Source organism: Pteropus medius, unplaced genomic scaffold, assembly GCF_902729225.1.
Source record: "Pteropus medius unplaced genomic scaffold, Ma_sr-lr_union100, whole genome shotgun sequence".
Classification (NCBI taxonomy): Eukaryota; Metazoa; Chordata; class Mammalia; order Chiroptera; family Pteropodidae; genus Pteropus; species Pteropus medius.
Window position 1 is genome coordinate 18706634 of NW_024349800.1, and position 25911 is coordinate 18732544.

Below are 25911 nucleotides of genomic sequence, written 5' to 3' on the forward strand. Positions count from 1 at the left end.
ATTTTTCTATAGAATGAACTAGTGGTGAGATTGGACTAGAAAAAGCATCTGCATAGAACTTTACCAGAGTGAGCAAATATCCACAGTCTTTATAAATGGACAGGAGAGCGAGCTGGGTGACTAACTGGAGTATCACCAGCTTCCTCTGGCGCTGCTGCCGGGACCCTCTGTTGAAAGCCAGGCAGAAGGATCTGAAATTTCTTTGTTTGAAGGAGTCAAATCCAGCTCATTAAGAGATGATTTAGAAAACAATGAATATACGAGGGAAAAATCTTTAACTTTCATTTAAAAAAATTAAATCAGACTTTGAGAACTCAAAGAAAAGTGACATATGAAATAGAATATGCAGTTTCTGAGGATAAAAAACCAACATCGCAGTTTCTAAATCTAATTATTAGTATTATATTGCTAATATCTCCTATTACTTTTGACATTAGTAAATCATTGCTAATATTGCTTTTGATATGGCATCATTCAAAGGGAGTGTGTGTCAGATGTATTGGAGCAACTCCCTACATTTGCGCTGGTTTCAAACAGAATTACAAAATCTCCAGTGCTTTCCTTGCTGTTTAGTTTTCTTCAGAAAGTAGTTTTCATAGCTCTCCAGTTCTCTAATCTTCCTACTTCAGCTCTTTAAATTAACTTTGCTGCCAGAAACCATCCTATTTGGCTTTTGGTATGTTTTACTAAATGTGCTATTTGGCAATAGAAAGCAGGCAAAGAGTCAGAAGACCTTCAACCAGATAGCCTTTTATGGTTGTGAAAATACTACTGCTATTGCTCTCTTCAATTTCTCTCTCTGTGCTGTTTTTGATTTTAAAAAAATTACTAAAGCGAGAGAATTACCAAAAAATTCAAAAGATTCAGAAGAGTTTCTACCTCTGAAGCTCAGGGCAGAAGAGGATGAACGGCCTCTGAGGTGCCAGTCATAGCACATTTCTCTACTTGCTTGCCATGATTCAGCCAGTGCAGTGTGCTTGGTCCATCTGCATGGTGCCCAGCAGCAGCTCACCCCATCTGAGCTTCTGTGTTACCTCCTCTGGCAGATTAGTATGATCACAGATCAGCAGTTGTAGTGGCCGAAGAACAAATCTTTCATTTCTGGTTTATTGAGCACCCCTGAGAAGGGTGTGATGAATGAATGAATGAATGAATGAATGAAAACAACCAGTGCTAGGCAGCATTGATACCTCTGACTGAGAGAGGTATCAGTCACTAGTCAAGGATACTTCCTTTAGCTATTTAAGATTCCTCAACAACCATTGCCCTGTCTTTTGGTAATGGCACTTTAACTTTTATAATTTAAGTACATGATTTGTTTGGAGTAAGTTTTTGTATAGGTATGAAGTTTCAGTTGTTTCATTTTTTTACCTACTGATATCCAATTGTTACAGTACCATTTGTAGAAAAGGCTACATATCCTTCACTGAATTTCTTCATGGGCAGAAGTGAAATTCATAGTGTTCCATTTTAACATGCATATTTTCTTTTTCCTTCAAAGCAAGGAATTTTTTCTATTATACTTTGAATATTTTTCTCCTTCTACATGTTGATTTTAGGAAGAAATACCTATTACTAATTTCTGATATTTCCTTCAATGTAGGGTAGCTCGATTAGTGTAATTTCACTCCTTTACTTAATCTATCCTAGAGTAATCAATGATGCATCTGAGCGCTACATTTGGATAAATAAATTATATTTGCTTGACTTGATTTTCACTCTTTCTTGTGAGGAATGAAAGCTTGAGAGAAGCAAGAACCAAGAAGCAGGATAAATTCTGCTTTCCATGCAGTAATTCTTACTATATCAATCCACCCACCTCTCATCATGAAGAGTACAGCTCTCATAAGTACTGCCTATGTCTGAATAAATAAGTCTGCCTAATTCTAGTGTTCAGTTAGCAGGCACATTTAGCTGTTCAACTAAATTGCATCCCTTAGTTTTGCTTTTATCAATTATGAAGGTGATATTTTGATTACCCAGATGCTGATACATCTTATTTTTCCTTTTTAAAAATAATCTCAATAGGAGAAAGGGGTGCTATTTATTAAGGCCTTTTAAAAGTCCTAGCATTCGGTATATAGGTCAGAAATATATTTTCATCCAGACATAACAGAGAATAAAATTTGCAGATAGAAATTACAGATGAAGAAGCTTTTGATCTGATTTTGGACATTCAATTTTAATGTGTGTGTAGATTGTTTTGACACTGGCACTTTGCAGAAATTTATATTGTACTAGTTTTCTATTGATACTGTTTTTAGACATGTGAAATTTGACTTTGGACTGTGTCTACATAAGCTCAGGTTGCTATAGCAAAATACCATGGACCAGGGAGCTTAAACAGCAGACATTTATTTTTCACAGTTCTGAGGGGTGGAAAGTCCAAGATTAAGGTGCCATCAAATTTAGTTCTTGGTGAGGACCCTATTCCTGGCTCACTTATAAGATGGCTGCCTTATCTCTATAGCTTCAGATGGCTACCTTCTCTGTGTATCCCCACATGGCAGAGAGAGGAAGCTCTGTTGTCTCTTCCTTTTCTTATAAGGGTGCTAATCCCATCATGAGCACTGCATGCTCAGGACCTCATATAAACCTAATTACTTCCCAAAGTGCCTCCCCAATACATCACATTGGGGGTCAGGGCTTCATGATTCAAAACATAGGAATTTGGGAGGAGGGATATAAACATTCAGTTCATGACAGTCTATAAGTGTAGTTTATGGGGACTTGATGCACAGGAAAGTGACAGTTTCTATAGATTCAGAGAACATTTTAAGATTTTAAAAAACCTGCCCATGGGCTGTTGCCTTCCTTATCGGGAGTACACAGAGACATCTTAGGTGCCAGATGTGTACAGGGCTATGAGAGCATTGAAAAGAGCTTGTGGGAACCAAAGTTTCATGACGAGAGCACGCAGAGACAAATAGTGCCATGAAAAAAGTGCACAGATCCTAGCAGGTCGGCTGTGAACTGTCATCATCAAATAACAACCACATAGGTGACCAGAACCACACCTGTGATAAGGTTCCAGAAAAGGTTTTGAGTATAGGCTGATGTAGCTTTATATGCAAACTTAGCTTTTCCTAAGCACATTATCTGATACATTGATTGCACTAATTAGTATGTTAGTATTAATAATTTATAATAATTATTAATTGATGCATGAATTGCATCAATTATCCCTATTTTTCATGCCATCTATATCCATTCCCTTTGACAGTGCTCTTTCATACTGATTCTAGGCTTGTTCAGATGTTTTCTTTGGCTAATGGAAGGGTAGCAGACATGATACAAGCAGAAGTTTAAAAAGTATTTGAATGATTCTCCTTCTTCTCTTGTAATCCTATCATTGCCATGAAAACAAGCCTATATAGTTCGTTGAAGGATAAGAGCCCACACACATAACAGAAATGAGCTATCCTAGTGATGCTAGCCTAGATCACCTGGCCCCTGACCTACACTTTCAGCTGACTACAAATATGGAGGAACCCAAATGAGAGCAGCTAAACTCAGCCCAGGTAACAAGACAGTTCAGCTGATATTTAGAGTCATATGAAATAGTAAATTGTTGATGTCTTAAGCCTCAAAGTTTTAAGACAATTTGTCTTAAACGGTAATAACTAACTGATAAGAAGAATCAAATTTCCAAAAATAGAGAAAAGAGATTCTTTAGAGCCATGGTCCCCAACCTTTTCTGGCACCAGGGACCGGTGCTCCTATGAGAATCTAATGCCTAATGATCTGAAGTGGAGCTGGGGCGGTGAAGCTAGTGCTGGGGAGTGCCTGCACATACAGATGATGCTTCACTTGCTCTCGGGCTGCTCATCTCCTGCTGTGTGGCCTGATTCCTAACAGGCCACAGACTGGTACCAGTCCGTGGTCCATGGGGCGGGGACTCCTGCTTTAGATGCCTCTTAAGTATTTTGGGCCATCCCTTTGCTTCATAATTGCTTCACTTGAAATGCAGGGTAGCTGATATTTTGGTTTTACATTCTTACTTTCAGGCCCAAGTAGTCAGTGTTAGATAGACACGAAGTCAGCTGAATCTTCCCGAGAGCAGTAGAGGGGAAAAACAATATTTGAGGAAAAGAAATGGGAGAAATAAATGCTTCTCAGAGTCAGGAACATTGCATGAATATTGTTTTTTGTTAGGTCTCTGAGGGCTCAGTCTTAAGAAATATCAATAGCTGCTTCAGATAAGGACGTTTTTTTCTAGTTAAATGTGGATACAAGATAAAACTTAATTAGGAGAATTTTTTTTATGCCTAAGTCATTCTATAACAAGAGATAAAACCCATTGAAGTGTAGGGCTAAAAATGACTTGTCATAAGAATTTCCAAATGCTATCTTACCAGATAGCTTTCATATTGAGTTCAACATTGGAGTGAATAAAAATCAAGACAATTCAAGTGTACTTGAAGAAAGGCACTTTGAATAAAACCAAGGGACTAGGGCTGCCTCCACTGCAAATTTCTAATCTTTGCAAGCAAACAGCATGCATGTTAGGATGCACCAGATTATGCTGCGATCCCCCAAATCTCAATGGCTCTTAACACAACACAATGACACAGCACAACTTTATATCTTTCACTTGCTGTGTGTCCTACATGGGTCGAAGGGCCTCTGCTCATTGCAACGTGTCAGAGACAGAGGCGGAGAGATGCTCCATCTCTACGCATGCTTCCATAATCACCAAGGCAAAAGTAAAAGAGGAATATTGTCAGTCACATACTGGCTCTTAAAACTACCACATGGAAAAAACATATGGAACTTCTATTCTCATTTTACTGGTCTAAGTGAGTCACACAGGAGAGGGAAATACAATCCATCTGTTTGCTGGGAAAGAGAAGAGAAGCGGAACAGATCCTGATATCTTCCACAGTTGTTCTGTGCCACAAAAAATTGGGTTCAGTCTCCTTTTTATGTGCAAATTACATTTTCTCCCACCCCAAGGAAAACAACCCCAAATCCCTGTGAAGTAATGACATAAAATGCAAAGTCCAGGGTATGTAGTGATGCGCTGTCATCTCCACAGCAGGTCTAGATATAGTACTTTTTCATCCAGAGATTTCAGGGCTAATGTGATAACTTCTCTCTTTAGACATCCAGTATGCACTGATGATATTGGTATAAGATAAGTGCAATAAACATTCCCGCTCAGAAAGGGGACAATTGGGAGACACACAGTAGAACAATTCTAAAATCCCACTAGATAGACATTTTGAAAGCCCTTTCACTGAGAGTGAGCACTGGCCCTCCTTTAATGTGTGCTTAAATAGTGTAATTTGTCGTCTCTGTCCACCTCTTCACGCACACTATCTCGAGAAGTTAGAGTGACTTATCACTGATAACTTTGGAAAAATAAATTGGGGATTCTTAAGTGAGTTCTACCTCTCTTCCTCATTGGAGTGAGCAGCCTTTAGCTTCACTATGCTCCTCCTGATTAGGTACCCTATCCTCCCACCTTCAGGTGAAATGATCTGCCCTGATTCAGCATTACCTAATGGATAAGGTATACCTGCTAATTACTGGGATTCAGATAGCAGATCTATTTAGCTGCACAGCTAAGCTACATACTTAGCCGTTATCAACAGCAACGGCGATATTTTGATTTGTTATCACTGATTTAGTTATTTTTCAATTTTTTCAGGTGAGAATGATTAAACAGGTTTCTCAGAGAATTGAACACATGGGTTTTCTATTTCAGAAATTCTAGCTAGCCTTGTGTTGAAATGTCTTTATTGTCAGTATTTATGTTTTTTTCCCTCTAATTGCTTTGATCTGTTTGTATTCATTCATGATTTTTTTTAGTACTTTTCTTAATGTTGGAAATTTTATATATGTATTTTCACTTTATTTTAAAAATTTTATTGATTTATTATTATTATTGTGACATTGGTTAATGAAATCCAGTAAGTTTCAAGTGTACAATTCAATAGTAAGTCATATATATATATATATATCGCATTGTATATTCACCGCCCAAAGTTAGATTTCTTTCTGTCACCACATATTTGACCCCTTTTACCCCATCTATCTCCTCTCAGAAATTATATTTTTAGCATGCTTATTTTATTTGTTTCTATTTTTTTTCAGTTCTATAATTGTGTTATTTTAATATTAAATTAATTTTTCTGTGGACTCCTCATTTATGTTATTTGCTGATATTTGAGTATTGTCTAAATATAAAAGAGAGACTAATTAATTTATGCAGATCTTGACCAATTGAATAAGGGAGATGAGGGAGATGGAAGTGTTTGGATAATTCCTAGATGTCTGGCTTGAATAATTGGGTGTCACTGTTCACTGATAAAAGATTAAAGCAGGAGGAAAACATTTTGATTCCAGAAATAAAATTTTTCTGCACATTGGTCTTGCTCGGTTTCCCAGTAGCACCTCAGACCTGAAAAATTGTTTTCACAGGGCAGACCTGAGCAAGTTCCTTCAGTAGGAGAGAGGGGGGCCTAAGAGACATGCAAACACTGAGTTTCTAAAGAGAAGGTCTACAGAATGCTAGGAAGGAGTGCTAAAAAATGGTTGAAATAGTGACAAAGACTAACTTAATGAGTTTTGAAAATTTACCTGTTTTTAGAATCTTGAATTTTAGTAAAAGAGAAATGCTCTCTCTTTTTCTTCTAGTTTCATGTGTATATAATATGACCCCATGCTCCAGTACTCTTTTTAATATTATAATTTATTCACCTGTTAGATTTATGGGCTAATATTAGATTCTAGGAGTTATTAATAAAATAGGGCAAATGAATTTCAGTTTCTGTAAAGAAGATAACATATAAGAAAATGCTAATTAAATTGCATGTGAAGATGATATGTGAATTCTGAAAAGGGTTAGACCAAGGTAAGAAAGAAAAATAAGATGAAGGCAAATGGAGAAGAGCGAAAAGGGTATTTCAAGCAGGAAGAAGGGTAAAAAGAATAGAGGAAAAATTGTGTGTGTGTATGTGGTGGGGAGAGAGAGAGAGAGAGAGAGAGAGAGAGAGAGAGAGAGAGAGAGAGGAATCACCCAAGAATTGAAGTAGAGTGCAGTAAGAAGACAAGCCTAACTAGAAAAAGGTTTTGTGGGCAGAATTGGAAAATAATGAAAGGCATATGGAATGTTGTGCTGGTCTTCTATTATGAAAAGATTTGGCAGGAGAGTTCAGACCATGGGAGGCATTTAGAGTGTTTTAGCAGGAAGGTAATAATGAAAAATTGCATTTGAACAGTTAAATTGGTGGTAGAGCAATGTGCAGAGCAGACTGAAGATGAGGAATTAGTGAAGACATGAAGACAGGTGTAGAGGCAACAATAATAATTGGAAGGAAAGGACATAAGGACCTAGAAAAAGAGTACCAATGTGAAGAAAAGATAAAGACAAGAGACATAAAAAGAGAATTGCAAACCTGGAATTTAGAGTGGTAGTGTTTATGAAATCCATTGATGGGGACAAGTCACAGAAAGCAGCTTAGGGAAAAATATTGGCAATTTACTGGCATGCACGTACAAGCCATGGGTAGAGTAGGACTGAGACTGTCTTTAGAAATGGTTAGAACAAGGGGCAATTCTCTGTCTCTCACCTCCATATTGAGGCCATCTCCATGAAATAGAGAACCTGGCTACCACTGGCTAGAGGGATGGCTTTCTACTCAGTGTTATAAAAAATCATGTTAACAATTTTAAAGAAACTTTAGAGAAAAGAGAACAATCACCAATAATCTTATCACCTTAATGCAGTTACTGGAATTTTTTACTCATTTTTTAAAAGTTATTTTTTTTGTAGATTTATATTCTTTCCATGGTACAATTTTAAATTAGTTGCTTTTTCACTTCATCAGTAACATAAGCATTTTTTAAAACTTTGCTGTGCAGTCCTCATTCTCGACTTTTAAAATGGCTTTAAATATTCTTTTGAGGGATATATGGTGGGACACTAAGTGGTTTTTAATATCCTGCCATTTCAAATAATACTGTTATGAGTATACAAATATATGTAGGTCTTTTTTTTTTTTTTTTGTCTTGGATTTTTACATGGAATAAAATCCACGCAAGGAGAGGTTACTTGGTGGAATACTGAATATAATTTTTTTTACTGAGTATTGGCAAATTGCTCTCCAAAGGATTATATAATTTATATTGCCAGCAACACTGTGCGTGTATATTATGTCAGCATTGTACTCCCTTGTTTTAAAAGCAATAATTATTACTAGACAAAAACTATTATGTGATTTTAAAGGCAGTTATTATTAGGTATAAAATGATATCTTATTGTTTTAAAATATCGTATATTTTTTTGTTACTGGTGAGGTCTTTAATATTTTATTCATTTATATATTGACTCCTTTTATGTTAACACATCCATATATTTGGTCAATTAACTGTCTTCCTTATCATTTAGTTTTGATTGCTCCTCAAAAGTTTAAGTTTTTGTGTAGCTAAATCTGTTAGTTACTTTATTTTGTTGTTTCTATTATATTTTTAACTTTAAAAATCATCACTTCTCCAAAGACCTAATATATATTAATTTCTCTTTTATTTGTATTGGATTTATAAAAGGCAATGTACTCATTGATCCAACAAAAAGATTTGTGTGCAAATGTGAGGTACAGCTCTACACTTTCCCCCTCCCAATTTGTAACCATTAATGCTATGTAGGATTTTTAAAATAATAATTTCTGTCTAGAAATGAAGTGGTTTGCTGTTTCCAGGTGGGAGACCATATGCTGGATACCGTCCCCAGCATTGTGGGTGTCAAGTTTCAAATGCGTTGAATTGGAAGATGTCTTCAGAACTCTTTCGGACTTGAGGTTCAGGAAAAATATGAGTTTAAAGGAGAAATTCAATGTGTTTATTTCTTATTTATGAAAAATTTCTCAAGAAGAATAAACTTTTCATTGATGTCCAAATGACTAATAGCAGAGAATTGTGATGAAAGGTAATTTTTGAAAAACTAATGATTTCTTTTATTAGAAAGCAATTTTATTTAAAAAAGAAGTAATCTGCCTGAAGTTACAAATCAGACTCCTCATACTTGATCTGATGTTAGTCTTTATGAGAGACTGTCTCTGAAAAGCTCATTATCATCCCATGCTGCCCGATTTGCCACAGAGAGAATGTTAACAATGTATCTCCCGGCATTTAGAGAGAAAGCATCTTTGGTCCTCTAATGAATTCTTTTCCTTTTAGTTAGATACAAGCCTCTCTTCATGGAAAATAGTACTCAATTGTCCACAGTCTGAAGCAGTTCCTGATAGAATTTTGTTACAGCCACTTTAAATTCCACTTTGAGTGCCATTGCTCCATGCTTCTATTTCCTGTATCTGGAAGCAGGATGGGACAAAGATAAGATAATTTGCTCACTGGTGACCTCTATTATGTAAGAAGCAGCAGTTATTATTTCTATTTACAAACAAACAAACAAACAAAAAAACCCTGAGCCTTGAAAGCCTAAGATCTGATCTTTGCTGTTATAGCAGAATACTTTATTTATTGAACAATTATATAGTGGTTATTATGTGCCAGATATATTACAACCCTATAAGGTGAGTATTATTTTTATCCTCATCTTAAGATGAAGCAGCTGAGGTTCAGAGAGGTTAAGTAACTAGCCCAGGTCACGCAGCTGGTAAGTGACAGAGCCAGGAATTAAATCCAGGCTTAGGACACTGAACGGTTCAACATTCAGTAAGGCCAGAACTAGGAACGAAATCTCCTGACTTGTGATTTAGTCCTCTTTCCAGTAAACAAGGTAAGTGCACATTCAGTTATCTGCTGAATAACCAAAGCCAGATGCACATTTCTTTTCAAGGAACCTTGTATGTCAAGTTTTCACCAAGTATTCTTAGCAAGCTTACCCCTTGCACTTGATATGCTGGTCTTTACAAGTGACTCCACCACAAAAAAAAAAAAAAAACAAAATCAATTTTCATCTCTAAGGAGCTCAACCATTGGTACATGAAGTCATAAAGTACTGAAAATTTGTGCCTTTAAATTTTTTAAAGGATACAGGTGTTAAAGAAAGATGTCTTGCTTGGCCAAACGCAAATGTGGTCAAGCTGAAGGACCATAGCAGCTCTATTGTTATCAGTGTACTTGTTCACGAATGATAGGAGGTTAAACCCTGAAGAATCAAGAGAGATTAAGAAGGGTTCTTAATACCATGTTATTCAATAGACTATGCACTAGGGCGCAAACAATCAACACAATGATTTTCCCCACTCTAATCTGGATTTGATTGCTGCTATTATAATGTTATCAACTAACTTTGCTATGACTATCTGTAAGGGAGGGAGCCATGAGCTTAGGAAAATTTTCCTCTATTTCTGTTCCATTGGGTTCCTCACTTTCTTCTTAAGTGAAGTACAAATCTGAAAGCATTATGCTAAAATGTATCCTCAGTTCTGGTTTCTTTGAAGTATCTAATTTCTAGGTTTTTTCCTGATATAAAAATAGGAGAAAACAGAACCCTACTTAAAATGTCAATGTTTGCAGCATTCAGAGGTATCAATATTGTTATTAGTATACCTTCTTCTCACAGTAAGAGATTTGCTTTTCTGTATAATGAATTCAAGCATTTCTTTAAGTAGAACTTTGAGCTGCTTGTTTAGGAGAACTTCAACATATGGTTTTCCTCTTTAACTTTTTAATATTTTGGTCTCTGGTGAATCCGCATACAAAAGCTTCCTTCCTTTAGCCGGAGTCCACAAATGAAAGGCTTTTCTTTTTCTGATTGTAGATTAGCCTGCCAAGAAACAAACATGAGCTGGAGAACATCACTTTAATTTATTGATGGGATACAGATGACAAGGAAGTCTGTCCTCTTCTAGGCTTTTGGGAATGCTTCAGGCTGACCCAGCACAGCCGAGTTCATACGGCAAAGACAGACTTTGCCAAAAACCGAAGCCAATAGTCATTGCAAACCTCTGAACCAAAACATTCCTTTAGCGCTTGAATTTCCCTATAATTTGTGTAGATTCCCTTTTTGTCAATGAAGCTAGCAGTGGATAACTGGCTTCGTGCAATCAGACAAAACAACTGTGCCATTCATTCAATAATTAGATGATAGCCGTACTGCATGCTTTATGATTTCCGTTCTTCATTCTTTCCTTTCTTTTAAAGTCCTTGGAGACAGACTCTGGGATGTTTGGCAACGTGGAGGCCCTTGTTGAAAAATATCCTGTCCTTTTTACTCTAGGGTTGCTAATAAGTTCTATTCTCAGAGGCAAAACATTAGTTGCACACAGCAGAGGGGAACAGCCAACTTAAAAAAAGTTTGTTTCTTCTGTATATTACCTTTTGCCTCGCTTTGCCTTACTCATGACTCAGGAAGGTTTTACTCTTTCTTATGTCTAATAGTGCACGGATGAATTTGAAACTAAATGCTTATAGCAGATCTTACATAAATTCCTTTTTAAACATTCAGACATAAAAAATTTTACGAGAAGTGAAGCAGAGACAGAAAGATAGAAAAAATAAATGGAGGGGAGGATTGTGTGATTAGAGTTAACCTCCTCTGAAGAGTGCATAGCTAATTAAATTACTGCCTGGTAAAACGAGCTAAAAATTGTTATTGTGTTAATTCTTTTCCTTGTTTATTTCAAACTTCTTTGTTGTTGTTTCTTAAATCTCTAGAAGGGAAGTGAGGGAAAACATCAACAAGAAAACAGGAATGCTGTTTTCTCTGCCTTTAAGTTGCAGTGGCGTCAACATCTACAAAATTGGTGTTGGCTGCCTTCCCTGAAGATTGTTTGGCCCTGTCAGTCAGGGATCTAGGATGCAAGTGATACAGCTTGAAGCACTTGAAGGAAAAGAGGGACATTTTTTTGATTGCTCTATGTAATCTGTACGATGAGAAGGTGAGGAGTGACTGGAATCTGGGATGCAGAGGCTTATAGGATCCTCTTCCATCCTCTTCTCATTGCTCATCTCTGCTTCTCTTTTTGCTTGATTTGTTTCCCCCGGGACACTTGGAACATCAAGTAGAAATATAGTGTTAAAAGATAAACTGAACCATATTAAAAATTTTAAGAATTTATTTGAGCAAAAACCCATGCTAATTGGACCATGCCAAACCGGAGTAGTTAGGAGTACTCCTCTGACAGGAGCTTGGGGAGAGACTTTTATAGAGAAAAGGCAGAAACAAAGTAAGAAAATTATTGATTTGCTATAGCTTCAAAGCTAGTTGGTTATTTGTGACTGGTTGCCCTTAGGTTTCAATTTCATAACCTCGAGACGTTTATAGGGTTATATTCTGGTTTGTTTATGTAGACCACCATGACATTAGAGCCATCTCAGTCTAATGGCCTTCTTGATTAGTTAATTTAACAATAGCCAATGAAATTTTTAGCCTCAGTTACAGTTCTGATATAAAAGAGTTGAAAAAACTTTTTTCTCAAACTCTAGATTACCCAAGAAAGTACAGTGATTTGCCTGGCTTGGAGCATTTCTCTCCTCTTAGATCAATCACTTTGGACATTGAGATGAGGCATTATAAAATGTCCAGCCTACATCACAAACCCATTCTTGACCCTGAGGCCAAGGGCATGAGTCACTATCCAGAAGAAGGGAAAGAGAGCTGAGCAAACAAAAATGAGAACCCTTAAAATTGCTATCTCTGATCCTCAGTGTATCTACTTGAAAAGAATATTTGATATTTGAGAATGCCATGGGTTGAGATTCTCCCTTGAAGATATTGTAGAAATAAATATACCAAATAGATCTTAGTTGTAACATTGGCTGGGGGTGGGTGGTGCAGTCAGTTGTTAGGGAAATGGTGTTTATAGTCTTTGGTCTGACTTATGAGCACAAGGAAATGTCATAATTGTATTGAGGTTAAACTCCTTTTCTACTCTAAGCAATACTTGACGGTTTTTTCTCCCCTAAGTATTACAAAATAATATACTACTATTCAATGAAAGTCTAATTTTTCCCAACGTAAAAGTGGAAAACAAGTTGGCCTGAAGTTGGGCTGTAGTGTGTAGAGTGCAAAGTTGTACTTAAAACAGTTACTTTGCTTGAGAGCAGGGATCAGCAAATGTTTTCTGTAAATGACTACATAATAAATAGTTTTGGCTTTGCTGGACATAAGTCTCAGCTTCGACTATACAACCATACTCTTGAAGTGGAAAAGCAGCCAAAGACGATATGAAAATGAATGGGCATGTCATGTTCCAATACAACTTTATTTACAAATATAGGGTGTAGGCAGTAGTAGTTTATTGGCTTTAGCATATACAGTAATGCTTAAGAGATGTATAAAGTGAAATATTAAAGAAATTCTATGCATTATTAGTATTTAGAAGTATTTTTCAGTGACCTAAGAGTATATTTACAGAAATAGTTTGATTAGGAGATTGGCTATTAAATATAATAAATATATGTTTAAAATGATATTTCTTAGGTAAAACATAACCACAATTAAACTATTTCCATTATTGAAATTTTCTTGCAGATTCACTGTTTATTTTATGTTAAACAGTTTTTCAAGAATGAATATAACATTGATTGAAATTCAAATCTAATATAAACCCTTGAAATCAAATGAGTTTTTCACAGGATATAGGCATAGCTAACTTTTTATCTGTTTTACTTCTGCAACAAAATGGTTATTGACAACATATGTTGTGAGTAAATGTGTTTTTTTATTTGTAATACTTGCAGTCGTGTGAGTGTACCATTATTATTTGACATTTGAAATATGTCTCAATTGAAACATGAAACTTTTTATGAACTGAAAAACTTGGAAATCCTTCAGGCAGAGGATTATATTTATGACATAACTTTCAATATTTCCATTATATCACTTTATTTTTAAGCATTTATTAAGTAGCTATAAAAAATCACTTCAGGACCAGTCTCAATGTGTTTCCTAAATGTGATGATTGTACCAAATAAGAAAATGTATTTTCCATATTTCATCAATTCTAAGATACACACTTTTTTTTTTTTTTTTACATTTTAACATCTGTGAAGGCAGCATTCTAATGATGGAAGACATCTTACAAACTGTTACAGTCATGAAACAGTTGTAATTAACTGCCTGAAAATGGCCTGAAACCCTTTTCTTGGGATCTTATGGTAACATCCAGAAAGTCAGCATTCACAGTATGATGGGCAGAAATCATGGAAGAAAATTCTTGAGATAGCGGTAGAATGCTCTTTTAAGGAATATGCATGACACCATTCCTGGTGTCACAATGAAGTCTTATGTGAAAGTCATAGATATCAGTGAAGCTCAATCAAAATGGGCTTTAGAAGAGCAGCCTCTGAATGCAGAGTGGTTTGGAAATACCTTTATGGATGTATTTTGCTGATATGTTCCTTTTTATATATACACAAGAGTAATATATAATAAAAATTTATAGCTATATAAGTCTAAAAGAGCTTTTCCAATAAATATAAATAATTCCAAGAGATAAAAAAGCATTGTGGGTTAAAAAAAAAGAAAAAAGCATTATGGGTGGGGAAAGGACAAAGAAGGTAAAGAAGATCAAATATATGGTGACAGAAGACAACTAGGTTTCAGGCGTTGAGCACACAGTAGAGAATATAGGTGTCATAAAGTTGTACACTAGGAATTTATATAATGTTGCTAACCAATGTTATTCCAATAAATATAAAAGAAGCGTTGTGTCATAGTTTAATTGGAAGCATTTTTTCCTTAGTGCATATGATAGTGCTTCTTACAATCAATTATGTGTTAAATGTAATGCTATAAAACTATATATATAAATTAATAAATGACTTTATTTCTTGTACTTGAAAAATAAAGAAAATTTTTACTGTTTCTATTAAATAAAATATAAAATGTAACAAAAAGCATGGTAAATTCTTCATCTATTTACTCATTGAACTCTAAGCCTTCTAAAACACAACTAGAAATGATCCGGTATAAATGTTTAATTTTAGTACACTGATTTCAAGACCAAATACGTATTTTACAACATCAAGTGATCTTGATCAGCATTATCAGCCTCAATATTACCCTCATGTTTTCTTTTTAATGTTATTGATGATTCATTAGAAGTATTTTGTGAAGACACCACTTTAGTGGCAATAGAATAGTTTAGACTCAATTAATGATGGATTAATTGGCACATATTGAAAGGCAAGTGTGACAAACTGATGATTTTGAGGTTGTGAGCTACTATCTTAATTGTAGGGTATATTTTGAAAAATAATTATTGCAGTATTTACTACTTTAACTGAAACAGAAATGCATTACGGGGTTAGTGTGCTTAGGCTGGGAGTACTAAGTCTATTAGAAAATGCTCCTACAGTTTCTAATTAAGGAACTGTTATTCATTCCTCAGGAGTAGATGACTTTTGGTAAGGCCTTAAGTATACAGTTTATTGCAGGTAAGCACTATCTGCCACATGGCAATCTAGGTCCTGAATATGGCTTAATTAATGCCAAAGGGGTTTGATATTTTTGCCCCAAAACATCTAATAAATAATCATTTCAGAAAAGAGATAACATTGAGTTGATTGCCAATTACACATTATCAGTATTAACTGTAGTTGTCTTAGTGATGTGTGCCTACATTTTTGTATAATATGGAATGTGATTACATACGAGAAGAAACACTCCAACATTTGATTTATAATTGTTGGCTCCTATTCTCTGATCACAATATCCTTCAGGATTTATGTTATATCTGTACAAGCTTTAGCATGCTTTTGGGTGATGCCAACTTTCCAGAATTCATGATAGGAAGTGATCGTACTTCTTTTATAAAGTCATTCAAATTATTGTGTTTTTGTCATGATTTTAATATTTTATCCAACCTCTAATGTGTTGATGAGCAAGATATCGGCCTGCACAATGGTCTTTGCAGTGATTAGAATATATTTTTATCTAAAATATAAACATTTTTTTGTGATTTAATTCTTATTTAAATTACTTTTAGGAAATAACATCTGAACTCTCTTGGAGTCACAAAGCTTTAATAAATTGAAGAATTTGCTTTTGTTTCGATTACTCAGAAAACTAGTTTTAATTTTACACATTGTAAATGAATTATACATTTCTAATTTTTGTATATAGATCAATAGATTTGATGTAATTGGTATCTAGAAATGGAGTTTTACTATACAAGTAACTGAAATGTACCAAAAAGTGGGTGGAGGCTGGATGAATTTTGAGGAGCACGATAGAGAAAACCTAAATTTTCTTAAATAGTTAACATCTGGATTTGATGCCACTGTTCAGTGAAGGCTCAGGAGGAAATGAAGAGCTTGTTGGAAACTGGAGGAAGGGCGACCCTTGATATGCAGTGCTATAAAGCTTGGTGAAATTGTCTCTTGCAGTTAGGTGCAAAGCAGAACATATAAGTGATGAACTTGGTTATAAAGATAAGTACATTTGCAAGCCAAGTGTTAAATGACTCACTTGGTTTATTCTTCCTGTTTATAGTAAAAGGTGAGAGAAAAGAGATAAGTTGAAGGAAGAACTGTGTAACAAAGAAAATAGAACTCGATGATCTCGAACATTCTCAGCCTCTCCCATTGCAAATTACTGAATTAAGATGTGGCTTTCCAGCAGTAAAAGCATACTTTAGAGAAAAGGCTGAGGGTGTGATGTTTCAACCTTTTGCTAATACTCAGGAAGATCAAAAGCAGAGTATTCAGTCACACAAGGGCCCTTTCAAGAGATTAAGGATGTGCCTCACAGATTCTCCCGCCCAAACCAGGGGGCCTCTAGATGGCTTAACGATGCTGTCCCTCAGTGATCTCAGCAGGGAGCTAAGGTACGGAAGGGTTTATCTCATCAAGATCTTTGGGTATAGTTTTCTCTAATGGAATGAACCCCAGTGAAATCCTAGAGAGAGCTACAAAGTTCTTGAGAAAATTACTTCAATAGGATACTGTTAACTTGGACTACAATGGACAGAGAGTACAACACGAAAGCAGCCGGTCAGATCTCCAAATCCAACAGCAGGAAACACACTGATATAACTATTCTGCTGTAGACACGTGTAACTTTTCTTGAAAAGAAAAGAGAACAAGATCTCGGTGGATAGAATCTTATTATATACAAAATAGAAATCATGAGAGAGGGAATCCTTCATACTAAAGTTATTTCTAGGCCTCAAAACTTAACAAAGGAACTCTTGACATTTGCCCAGCTGGACTTCAAAACTGCTATGAATCAATGACCATTTTTCTCTTCCATTTTACCCTTTTTGAATGATGAATGTCTATAGCTGTTATCCCATGCCTGTCACACCACTGTATTTTTGGTATCTTGTCTCTTTGGTTTTACAGTTCTAAAAATGGAGAGAAATTGTGCCTCAAAAACTGTACTTAAAGGATTATACCCTGGAGCTGATTTAGATGAAAACATTTTGGACATTGAACTGAGTTTATAATGGGATGATATTTTTATATATTTTGGAAGGGAGTGGATTTTTTTTTTTTAATGGGAAAGATTTGAAGCGTTGGGGGTCACAAGGCAGACTGTGCTGACAGAATTTAAGGTGCCCCTCTCCAGCCCCATTATCTCCACCTTCTGGTGTTTGTGTCTTGATTAAATGCCCTCTGCTTGAATTATGGATGAGACCTGAGCCTTGTTTCTAAGCAGTGGAAAGCAATGTAGGTGATGGGGTATACAGAATTACTTGAACATGATTACATGAGAGTGTATCATCTGTTTTAATGGAGTTTCTCTCTCTCCCTGTTACTGGCTTTGAAGTAGCAAGCTTCCATGAGTCTTACAACCACAACCTGCCAACAGCTTGAAGGTGCTTGGGTGTGGATCCTTTCCTCAGCTGAGAGAACTTAGCCCTGGCCATAAAAGATTCAAGGTCACTAGTTTGCTTCAACTAAAATAGTCCATATATACGTATGTATGAAGCTGTCTGTCTTATGGTCTGTCTGTCTATCATCTATCTATCTATCATCTATCTATCTATCTATCTATCTATCTATCTATCTATCTATCTATCATCTATCTATCTATCATCTATCTATTTAATTTATCATATATCTGTCTGCCATCTATCATCTATTATCTATCTATCCATCTCCAGCTTTGTCCAGAACTAGAAAAGAAAGAAACCTATTTGCTCTCCCTCAACCTTGTGTTACAACTCAGTTTATAATTGTGCATCATTCAATTTTCATAGGAGTAACTGGTATTTTGGCTATGCTGATGACTGAGAAAAGAGTGCATGTGTGTGTGGTGTGTGATTTTCAACTTGGTGCTAGTTCATTTACTGTTACACAAAGAAGGAAGTACATCTAAAGAGACACATGAAGATATTGCTTCTTTGGGTTTGTGAAAGCTCACTTATTACCTTGCAGGTTGGATGATTAGACTTATTGATAGTATGTTAGGAACTTGTTTATTCCCTTTAGTCCTGTAAGTAAACACCAATTTTGTCTATTTTAGAAGAGGAAACCTTCTGTCTGCTTGGATTCTGCATGTCCTGGAACCCTGCATTTATTACATTCTGAATTTGTGGCTTCCAGGAAAATGCAAGATCAACAAACTTTAAAATTACAAAAATTCATGTGAAGTGAAGTAGAGAATTAAATTTATTATAATTTTTTTTGTGTGCATGTTTCCCTGGAAAGACACTAAGAATTGAGGAACTGCCATCATCTTGGGTCTCTGACCCTGTTTCTGCTCTTCCTTGGTCCAAGTCCTCCTTGGTTCTCCATGTTCATCCTAATGCACAAAATGTTGGTGTAATACCATATAAATCTATGTCTCCATGTACTAGGTTTATTACTTTTTTTCTCATTAGCCTTCATCAACCCCACTCCTTTCTACCCTTTGAGAAAAGTCACTGACAAGATCTATTACTAAACAGAACTTCAGGTGATGTGACCACAGTCTGGATTTGAGCAATGTCTGAGTGCAGATGGCTTGATGCTTTTCCTTCTCCTACTATCCTTTTCCTTACTCCTTTCATTTCAGACATCAAGAAACACTGAAGCAGAAAGAGATCAGATATATTGTACAAGTGCATCTAGCAAATCAGTAGGTAAAGACCTCATTTGAAGCCTACTCCTTAGGTCTTTAGCAAATTCTATACTATCTCTCATACTGTTTCTCAGTTTAGAAAAATAAGCAGCTCTATGCCAGGTGTCTCTCAAAAACTGCAAGGAAAGTTACTCCAGATCTAGCCTCAGAATTGAGCATGTGATTGCCTCTAGCACTAAATAGCTAGTCTCTGGCAAGAACCTGGTTCTAAATTTCTCCACATACTCAAAACGGTAGCATAGATGATGACTAGGGAAGTGTGACAACTCACATAAGGAGATTGGAACCAGAGCTGCAAAAGTTGGGGCTACAGCTTTCCTTGAGGTATAGCTGAGTAGAGCTGGGTCTCAAACCTTTTTATATTTATCTAATTTTTTAAAGTTAACTGTAATTATTTTCTGGTGATGAAATTTTATGTGTCCATTGAAAAAAGTTGGGGAAAAAATAGACTAATGGAAACAAAACATTCATAATCTTACTACTTGTTATTTTACATGTGAATACATTTCCTCCCATGATTCTCTAGTTTTTTAAAGGATATTTGAAATTAGTCTACCTTTACAATATTGTATGCAGCTTCATTCACTTAACATTCTATCACAAGGATTTCTGATGTCACGAGCAACTATTCATATACATATTTTAATAACTGAATTATAGCTCATCATCCTGAAGGCATATTCTCTTCTTATTTCATTTGAAAGATTTATTATAACCATATTTGTAATTATATGTCTTGTCTTAATGATGGCTCGCAAGGCCCCATAGGATCTGGTTTCCAAGTACCTCTCAGAGTCTACCTTCTACTGCTCAGCCTCTCTTCATTCTGCTCTGTCAAAACTAGCTTCTTCTCTGATTGTTGAACCTGCCAGTCTTGCTGGCCAATCTTGGGCCTTCCCAGCATGCCCTATTTCAAGAATGCTCTTTTCTGGAAACCTTCATGGTTGGTTTCTTCACCTCCTCAGGCCTTTACTTGAACATCACCTTCTCATTTGTTTTTGTTAACACTAAAATCTCAACCCACTCTCACTCACAGAATATTCCAATTCCCCTCTCCAGTTTTATTTATTTCCTTTTATTTTTCTCTACAGTATTTATTACCATCTAATATGACATCTCACGTATGTGTGTGTATGTATGTACGTATGCATGTGTGTATGTCTTTCCCACCCGCAGCTAGAATGGAATTCCACGAAGACAAATTTTCTGTTCTGTTTACTGCTGTATCCCTGATGCATATAACAACAGTGCCACATTTTTAGTCTTCAGTTAATGCGTGTTTAATAAATAAATGAAAAGAATAAACTCTGGAGTAATTGTGTTTGTAAATTGAACTACCAGCATTATAGGGTATTTCCTTAAGACAGACTGATAGAAGTGGAATTATGAGATTAAAGTTTATGGGTATTTTAAAATGCTTCTTTCCTAGATAGTTTTTGTTTACCAATTTGCATCCACTTTTGCTATGTATGAGAATGATAGTTACATTTTACCAAACGTTTTTACTTAAAAATTAGTAAATCAGAAGAAATAATCACGATATATTTCATGTGGCTCTTTTTGTATCAATTTTATATTATAAACTATTAGTTCACACCAGGTTATATACACTTGCACTGTCATTGCATAATGTAGATTTTTGTGGAGAACTTGGCACCCTTTGGCTCTTGGTATTGCTAACAAGAGGAAGATATTTAGCACCATATTTCAAATAATATTATTATATAATTTACAGAAAATTATTATCTACTTCTTCTACAAAGAAATGATTTGATTTAAATGTTGAATACGGAGGTTAGGCCTGCAGACCAACTCCAGCCTACTTCCTGTGATGCTGGAACACAGCCACGTACATTCACTTAGGTATTGTGTATGGCGGCTTTCACACATACTTGCAGAACTGAGAAGTTGTGATGAAGACTGTATAACCCACAAAGCCAAAAATATTTACTACTTGGCCCTTTACAGAAGAGGTTTGCTGACCCCTAAATTAATAGGTACAAAATGAATCAATAATGCCTATCAATTTAATTTGCTTATATAGAGAATTGCCAAATATGTTATTATAATTTCCCAAGTACCTCTTGATCTATAATCTTTCAGTTTCAAAGACTCCTCACACATTTGTGAATTTCTCTGCAGTTAGGAACTGCAAAACGTGTTTCTGGCTTAGTTAAATAGGAAAATATCAAAGTCTGTGCTTAGGAATGAAGAATAACATATCATCTTTGAATTTAGAGCTAGAATTCTGAAATCCCTATTTTAGGACTGATCTCTTGGTTTTCAAAAAAAATGACAATGAATTTTTTCAATTTATTGCATGCATTAGACCCTCACATCATAGCTAAATAACAAGTAACTCCAAAGAAACAAATGCAGAGAAAATAAATATTTACAAATTTACTAGAGGCTTATTTTTAGTATTTATTTATAATGTTTTGATATCTTTGTATGGTTGTGCTTATATAGTTGGTTCTTTAATACATAAAAAGTTCCTATAAATTCTATTTCTTTTGGAATATCAAGCTATGGAAAAACAGACTTGTTGAATTGGTGATGTGTGTATGTGTGTGTATACATATGTAATACATAAGCATATATTGGAGAAATATAGTTTTTTCAGATTTATGAATGAATAAAATATAAACAATTTAAGCCATTAAGGTATCAAGTTAAAATTATCTTTATAGATAAGAATTATATTTAATAAATTATATTAATGAAAAAATTATATCTAAAATTTACTTTTAATTAGAATACATAAGACTATTATTTAATAACAATTATATTTAAAAATGAAAATTTACAAACAGCTATTAATACATTTTCTTTGTTATTTTGTTTCTAGATTTTAAATTTATTATATAGTTTTACTTGCACATATTTTCAGAAAGAATTTTCTTTAACCGTAAAGAATCAGTTTTTCAAGTAGTTATTTTTCTTAATTATATTTTTGACATCTTTCGAAGGTCTCTGAGTAAAAAAACATTAAAAAATTTACATTTAAAAAATTTTGTGAAATTTTAAGACAATTATAATGTAAAATATAAAGAAAACCCTTTTGAAAAATATTAAAGAATTGAGCTATTTCAATTTAATGCTTTTATTTTTCAATTGAATTAAGAAAAATTGAGCTTTTTTTTGAAAGACCTAGACAATTCAGATAATTACCCAAATTAATCCCTCTCTTTACCTGATAGAGCAGATTTAAAAACCAATTAATTCCATCCATAACTATATTCTTCTCCAATTCTCTTATTATGAATGAAGAAACTCCAGAATATTTATCTGAAACTTCATTGTTAATATGTCTTAACCCACTATAATATGCATGTCATTATTAAAAAATGTTAGCATTATGGAAGTACCAATATTCAAGATCAAATTTGGAGCCTTTGAAACATTTCTTAAGAAAAAATGGAATAATTTCTTCTTTAAAATATATGTTTAGAGTGGGGAGAATATTATTGGTGAGAATAATATTATCTTTCAAGAGCAGAAACTATTATCAGAAATCTTATATTTTAGTACAGCACAATTTATCTCTGCCTTGGTTAATTTTGTTTTGGTGCCTAGATTCATAATTTCAATAGTTAAATATTTGAAACGAACAACTTTCAAACTCTCAGATAGCATATTAAGATGATTGTTAATATATGCTTAGCAACCCATCCCCACAGTATTCTGCTATATTTATCTGAAAATTTCTGGATAAATTCTTAGAACTTGTCCTTGAAAAATACTTAATGAAGTTATATAACCAACAAATGTGTGACCAAGTCTGCTGTAGGTTGAAGCTGACATGATTATTTATGTAAAACCATAATCCATTAATTGTTTTATGTTCCCCAGATTAACTTGTCGTATGGAATATAGCCCAGTTTCCTGTTCTTATTTCCTAATACTTCTGGAAGTATTTGAAATATAGTTCCAGGTTTTCTTTTCACTGAGCAAGGTTAAAGAGTTTTCTACCTCCGTGTGACAACTACTTCTCCTGCTCCTCTTTCTCTCTCTTCTCTTCCTCCCTTCCTTCTCCTTTCTTCTCTTTCCCCTTTTCCTTTTGTAAGCACACACACAGACACAGACACACACACCTGATACATATATACATTAGGGTGGATATCATATCAACATGGAAACTTCTCAAGTGACATCAGCAGGAAATAACCTTTCATCTCACTTAATATCACTAATATGTTAAAATTATTGTTCCTGAGTAAAAATGTGAATCCTTGAGGTGAACTTGCCTTTCTGATGAGCATCTTACATTTCCCTGTGCTACTCTTTCCTTGGCTCTTAGAAGCAGTGAGGAATTCTTATTCATCTTCATTCTAGTTATGCAGAAAGGTTGGCTCTCTTGATACCCATTCCAAACTCCTTTTCTCTTAACTTCTTTTCTTATAAAATCTAGGGGAAAAGATAACATGCAGGATCCCACTTGGTTTAGGGCAAGAAGACAATGAAGGAAATTCTGAGGGAGGCCTTCTCTCCTTTTCTTGCTAAATAAAAAGGCAAAGTCCTGTAAGAAAGGAGATTTTACCCTTCATGATGCCCTTCTGTTTTCTTGTCTGCAATGCCTGGAGGTTTAGCAGCTAAAAAATGGCTGAACAGTGAAAAGGAAGCATTTGGATTCTTAGGGCAGCAAGATTCTTGTTATTTGAGAGACATCCACCCCTTCCTTTACTCATGGTTTGTTAGGTTGTCGGTTATTTGCAACCAAGCCCAGCCCTAACTTAACCACGAGTCTTGGTATCACCTCTTTTCTTCGCTGCACTGGCTCTCTTCTGAGGTTGTGTTGGGCTGTCATAGCTTCACCTTCTACACTCTGAGGGCTGCCAACCAGAATGACTGAGGCCTTTTCATTTCTACTTTCCACTTGAGGCATGCAATGTTCAAAAATCAGTGGAGTGGCAGGGATCATGATGAAGGCAAATTTTAACTTGTTTTATTGTTATCTGATGTCTTTTATTCATTTATTTTGAACTCTCTTGTCTAGAGAGTACTGTCTATTCTCCACTGCTCCTCTTTTCTAATGTCTCTCTATAGTAATATGACATGTAGTTTTTACTTGTTACACCTAGAAGTATACCGAAGCAACTATTTTTATATTAACTACTAATCTGTAATGAAAATATCTCACACTGTAATAGTGGAGGGGCAAATTTGCTATTTAGAGCCATATTACATTCCAGAGGAATGGAATGATGTAGGATTCGATAGGTCTGATTATGCAAAGATTGGCTTATAACTAAATTTGGCCAAGAGGCTAACAAGAGTGAAGGACGTCAGGGGCCATACAGAAGGGCTGGAGAGAAAAGAGAAAGAACCAGATGAGGAAGGAAAGGCCAGAGAGGCTGTAGTCCTAAATTGTATAAAATGGTCTGTGGGGAAAAAAATAATCACAGCTCTTAGGGCGAAAGAAGTTTTTAATGTAGATGTAGTATGTAGTTTCAATAGATGCTTTGCTCAAATATAAAATCTCTTATATCTCTTCCTTCATCTTCAGTTAGATCTGCTACATTCTTGAATGATATTTGGAGATAAACAATAGGAAAATCTGACCATCACTTTTGATTCAACATCATGTGAAATAGATGTTAGAAAAGCAGTGTGACTCCATGAATTCAGCTGAAATTGCTGCTTAGTGTGAATGTTCTAAGACTTTCTGAAAATCACTGAAATCTTGTGAAATTGAGTTTGAGGCAATGATATATGTCTTAAAGAGCCATGTGAACCCAAGTGGTGTGTGAGTTAACCATTCATAAGAATGATTAAATAATATTAGTAGTTAAAAGAATCTATCCAAATAGTGAGGTATAAAGTTTTGCTCAACTATTCTTTCAGATTTGAGAAAGTTTTGGGAGAAAATTTTTGGTTTTCCCTAAAATTTTTTGCTTTTTTCCTCTACTTTAATGAGAGGAGGAACCATGTCTGTTTTGTCTTTCAATATATTCCCAGAATCCAGGACAGTACTAGTCATATAATAGGTTTCAATAAGTACTTTTGGTTGAATAAAATTAATTTCGAGATGAATTTTAAAGATATGAAATTGGGAGAAGGTAGAATTGTAGAGTTGACGATGAGTTATTACTTCTTTTACCTCAAGTGCTATTTAAAAATTTTATTTAAAATTTCGATTGAAGCCCTAAAATGTACATTTTTGTAGATGCATTTATATCTTAAATAAAGTAACATGAAACTTTCTTCAGTATCCTACTACTACATTGGATGAGCAATGTCACTTGTCAGCTGTCACTTTTTTTTTTAAAGATCGCTTTGTCAAACCTTATTCATAGTAGTGTTTTTGTTTCTTACTCTTTGTATTTATTTTGATGCTAAAATATAATGCTATTTGTAATACATAGTTAAATAAATTTCAAACAAGGCTAATTAAGTGTAAGTAACAATAAATGATGGAAACTTGGAAATAATCTCTGTTTTAACCACCTTGATTTAAAGCCAGTGCATTCTGAAATGCTGTCACAATTGCTTTTACTATGTGTTCTCAGGCTTGTTACTAGGGAAGCACAACAGATATACGTACTTTAAATAAAAGATCATTAGTGTCTTAGTATGGATGACTAGGTATGCAAATATTTCCTGAAAAATCCTTATTATTTCTTTGTATGATTCATCACAACCTTCTTTCCCTCAGTTTTTCCAATACACTTCATCATCTGAAGGTGACTATTTTTCAGAAGCAATAGAAGTTCTCAGAAAAACTTCTTCAACTCAACTTTATGCTTTCCCCTTTCATATTATGAATAAATTCCGTTGTCTTCAAATTGGTTTCAAAATCCAGGAGAGGTGATGAATTGTATCATGTCAATGTCCTGGCTACTATATTCTATAATTTTTTTTTTTTAATGTTACTGTTGGGGAAATTGGTAAAGTGTTCTCTCTCTCTTTCTCTCTGTCTCTCTTAC